General features: G+C 44.7%; 1 pseudogene; it reads left to right on the top strand.

Moving 5' to 3' along the window:
• Positions 1 to 555: 555 nt before the first annotated feature.
• On the top strand, positions 556 to 1,629 carry LOC108634899 (annotated as a pseudogene).
• The last annotated feature ends 3,579 nt before the right edge of the window (positions 1,630 to 5,208 follow it).

Here is a 5,208-nt window from a genome sequence, read left to right as displayed (position 1 = left end):
AGTCAACCAGCAATGCCTAGTTAGACGTCCAGTTAATCAGAGACTCTCCAGTTGGGAGAGTAGAGGACACTCAAAAATCCCATTGGGTAAGAAGGGAATTTCGGAGAAGGCGATGGCACCCCACTCCAGAACTCTTGCCTGGAAAATCCCATGGACAGAAGAGCCTGGTAGGCTGTGGTCCATGGGGTCGTGAAGAGTCGGACATGACTGAGCAACTTCCCTTTCACTTTTCACTTTCATGCATTGAAGAAGGAAATGGCAACCCGCTCCAGTGTTCTTGCCTGGAGAATCCCAGGGACGGGGGAGCCTGGTGGGCTGCCGTCTATGGGGTCACACAGAGTTGGACACGACTGAAGCGACTTAGCAGCAAGAAGGGAATTTGGAGGACACTCCGACCACTTCTGGCAAAACCCTCCTAGTAAATGTCTGTGCGATGCTGAAATTCACTTCTAGGAATGCTCTTTACCAGTTGCAGTCTACTCAACATGGGAGGATCCTCTTCTAAGCTAGGAGCCCATTTGAGAACATAATTCCTTGGAGGGAGCAAAAGCCAAGGAACCACATGATCCAATGTGTATTAGAAGGGATGAGAAAGTGTATAAAAAAGGCCAGTTGATTATAAAAAGTTTAAAGGAGTGAACCAAGAAGAAAAAGAAAATTCAGCTCTCTTTCAGGGACAGCTTATGAACCTTTTAGAAAATTTAGTAACATTGATCCTCCTACTCCTGAGTGTCAACCTCTGCTTCTACAACATTTTCTCAGCCAGTCCAACCCTGATATTATGCCCGCAAAACCCCTAGAGGTAGGTAGCCTTTGTGGTATTTAATAATCGAGATCAAGTTGAGGAGGAAGAAAGAAGCAATGTGAAAATAGGCAGACCAGGGTTCACACTTAGCTGATGGCTGTTGCCGTCAGTCACGCCTTGCAACCTCAGGGCTACCCAAGGGAGCCAAGGAAGTTTAAGCAGTCATTTGAAGGTAAACCAGCAAGGGATTTCCTTTCCAACCCTGGCTTGGCAGGATGGCACCAGCAAAGAGGGGCAGCAAGAAGAAGGGCTGGTCTGCTATCAATAAGGTAGTGACCAGAGAATACACTATTAACATTCACAAGCATAGCCATGGAGTGGGTTTCTGAAAGCGTGCCCCATAGGCACTCAGAGAAATCCAGAAAGTTTCCATGAAGGAGATGGGAACCCCAGATGTACGCACTGACACCAGGTTCAACAAAGTTGCCTGGGCCAAAGGAAATAAGAAGTGTCCCATATCGTATCTGTGTGTGATTGTCCTGAAAATATAGTGAAGATTCACCAAAGAAGCTCTATATGTTGGTTACCTATGTACCTGTCACCACTTTCAAAATCTACAGTTAATGTGGATGAGAACTAACTGCTCATTGTCCAGTAAAGTTATTAAACCGTAAAACAAAAACAAAACCCAGCAAGGGCTTCAAATGCAAGTCAGCTGGCCACTGGGCCTGTACATACCAGAAAGGAGTCCCCTGGTCCATGCCCAGACTGGTCCATGCCCAGTCTTCAAACACGCTTCCAAGGTCATTGGAAGTGGAACCTTTCCTGGTTCAAAGGGGAAGAGGATGCCCATTCCTGAGGTGGCCATGCTAGGTGACCAAGGAAGCCTGGTACCTTCCTCCCACATAAGATATCTATCTCCACTGAGGAGCCTTGGGTGGTTTTTGATGTAGCAGGTGAGAAAATCCATTTTTTTTTACCTGATACAGAAGCTACTCAGTCTGTCCTAATCTCTCATACTGGGCCTCTCCTCTAAAAGCTATACATTGAGTGATGTCAGTGGAAAGCCTTGCACCCATTACTTCACTGGGCCTTTTCACTCGCCAATTTGGACAGTGGCTTCACATGCCTTTTTAGTTGTGCCTGAGTGTCCTACCCCTTGGAGAAGGAAATGGCAGTCCACTCCCATATTCTTGCGTGGAGAATCCCATGGAGAGAGGAGCCTAGTGGGCTACAGTCCACGAGGTCACAAAGAGTTGGACACGACTGAGCGGCCACATAGCAGCAGTCCTGCCCCACTGCTGGGGAGAGACCATGTGGGCTCCTTCAGAGCCATGTTAGGACTCGGAGGCACCAGGCAGCCCCTTTTCTTGACTCTAAATCAGCTAGAGGAACAAGGGCTTTTTCCCAGCCGTATTCTACACACAGTAAACCCCACAGTTTGAGACAAAGGAATCCCTGGAAAGGCTATAAATGCCCAACCTGTAAAAACTAGCTTTAAGGCAGAAGTCACTTATTCTGACAAGAGACAGTATCCCATAAAGTTGGAAGCAAAAAGGATTTGCAGCCTTCATAGATAAATTCTTAAAACATGGCCTCTTAGTGCCCTGTCGGTCTCCCAGCAATACCCCTATTCTGCCAGTTGTTAAGTCAAACGGGGACTATCAAATGGACGAGACCTTAGAGCGGTAAGTGATGCAGTGGCCCCTGTACATCGCCTCTTGGGCAACCCTTATATTAGTCAAGCTTCCTAGAGACGCCTAATGGGTTTACTGTGGTCCACCTCCAGAACGCCTTCTTTTTTCACCCCAGTTCGCTGTTCATCACGGTCTCTTTGCCTTTGAGTGGACTAACCCTTACTCAGGCCAAATGCAAGAATATACCCGGACAGTATAGCTTCAGGGGTTTCAGGACAGCCCACGCTTGTTCTCCCAGGCCCTAGGAAAGGAACAGAAGGAAATACACCTAAAAGAAGGATGATTCCACAGTGTGTGGATGATATGTTAATATGTAGCCCCACAATGGAGACCTCAGATCAGAATGCCCTTGAAGTCTTTGATTTCCCTGAGGCCTGGGACTAAAGGGTCTCCCACATAAAGGCACAAATCTCAAAGCAACAGTTTAAATATTTGGGATATGTTATAAACCCTGGAAGTAGACAGTTATTTCCAGATAGAAAACAAGCTATGTTAGGCCTAAACATCCCAAAGATAAACATATTTGTACCTTCTTAGGCATGGTAGAATTTCGTGGAATTTAAATTCCAATCTATATGAAGCCACTAAATGCCCAGATACAGAACCATTACTTTGGACTGTGGAACAAGAAGAGGCTTTTAGTAATATCAAACAGGCCCTCACCTGAGCTCTTATTCTGGGCCTCCTTTATTTGTTTGCTTAACTTTTTATTTTATATTGGAGTATGCTGGAGAAGGAAATGGCAACCCACTCCAGTGTTCTTGCTAAGTCACTTCAGTCGTGTCCGACTCTGTGTGACCCCATAGATGGCAGCCCACCAGGCTCCCCTGTCCCCGGGATTCTCCGGGCAAGAACACTGGAGTGGGTTGCCATTTCCTTCTCCAGTGCATAAAAGTGAAAAGTGAAAGTGAAGTCGCTCAGTCTTGTCCGAATCCTAGCGACCCCATGGACTGCAGCCTACCAGACTCCTCCATCCATGGGATTTTCCAGGCAAGAGTACTGGAGTGGGTTGCCATTGCCTTCTCTGATATTGGAGTATAGGTAATTAATAATGATGTGTTAGTTTCAGGTGTATAGCAACGTAATTCAATTATACACATATTTGTTTCTTTTCAAATTCTTTCCCATTTAGGTTGTTGTATAATATTGAGCAGGAGACAGGGATCAAGACCATCCCCATGGAAAAGAAATGCAAAAAGCAAAATGGCTGTCTGGGGAGGGCTTACAAATAGCTGTGAAAAGAAGAGAGGTGAAAAACAAAGGAGAAAAGGAAAGATATCAGCATCTGAATGCAGAGTTCCAGAGAATAGCAAGAAGAGATAAGAAAGCCTTCTTCAGCAATCAATGCAAAGAAATAGAGGAAAAGAACAGAATGGGAAAGACTAGAGATCTCTTCAAGAAAATTAGAGATACCAAGGGAACATTTCATGCAAAGATGGGCTTGATAAAGGACAGAAATGGTATGGACCTAACAGAAGCAGAAGATATTAAGAAAAGGTGGCAAGAATACACAGAAGAACTGTACAAAAAAGATCTTCACGACCCAGATAATCACGATGGTGTGATCACTCATCTAGAGCCAGACATCCTGGAATGTGAAGTAAAGTGAGCCTTAGAAAGCATCACTACGAACAAAGCTAGTGGAGGTGATGGAATTCCAGTTGAGCTATTTCAAATCCTGAAAGATGATGCTGGGAAAGTGCTGCACTCAATATGCCAGCAAATTTGGAAGACTCAGCAGCGGCCACAGGACTGGAAAAGGTCAGCCTTCATTCCAATCCCAAAAAAAGAGTAATCCCAAAGAATGCTCAAACTGCCGCATGATTGCACTCATCTCACATGCTAGTAAAGTAATGCCCCAAATTCTCCAAGCCAGGCTTCAGCAATACATGAACTCCCTAATGTTCAAGCTGGTTTTAGAAAAGGCAGAGGAACCAGAGATCAAATTGTCAACATCCCCTGGATCATCGAAAAAGCAAGAGAGTTCCAGAAAAACATCTATTTCTGCTTTGTTGACTATGCCAAAGTCTTTGACTGTGTGGATCACAATAAACTGTGGAAAATTCTGAGAGATGGGAATACCAGACCACCTGACCTGCCTCTTGAGAAATCTGTATGCAGGTCAGGAAGCAACAGTTAGAACTGGACATGGAACAACAGATTGGTTCCAAATAGGAAAAGGAGTACGTCAAGGCTGTATATTGTCACCCTGCTTATTTAACTTCTGTGCAGAGTACATCATGAGAAACTGCTGTACTGGAAGAAATACAAGCTGGAATCAAGATTGCCAGGAGAAATATCAATAACCTCAGATATGCAGATGACACCACCCTTATGGCAGAAAGTGAAGAGGAACTAAAAAGCCTCTTGATGAAAGTGAAAGTGGAGAGTGAAAAAGTTGGCCTAAAGCTCAACATTCAGAAAACTAATATCATGGCATCTGGTCCCATCACTTCATGGGAAATAGATGGGGCAAACAGTGGAAACAGTATCAGACTTTATTTTTGGGGGCTCCAAAATCACTTCAGATGGTGACTGCAGCCATGAAATTAAAAGACGCTTACTCTTTGGAAGAAAAGTTATGACCAACCTAGATAGCATATTCAAAAGCAGAGACATTACTTTGCTGACTAAGGTCCGGTCTAGTCAAGGCTTATGGTTTTTCCAGTGGTCATGTATGGATGTGAGAGTTTGGACTGTGAAGAAGGTCTGAGCACTGAAGAATTGATGCTTTTGAACTGTGGTGCTGGAGAAGACTCTTGGAGA

The sequence above is a fragment of the Capra hircus genome, unplaced genomic scaffold, assembly GCF_001704415.2.
Source record: "Capra hircus breed San Clemente unplaced genomic scaffold, ASM170441v1, whole genome shotgun sequence".
NCBI lineage: Eukaryota > Metazoa > Chordata > Mammalia > Artiodactyla > Bovidae > Capra > Capra hircus.
The sequence above is the reverse complement of the archived record's forward strand: the minus strand, read 5'-3'. Positions and strand labels throughout refer to the sequence as shown.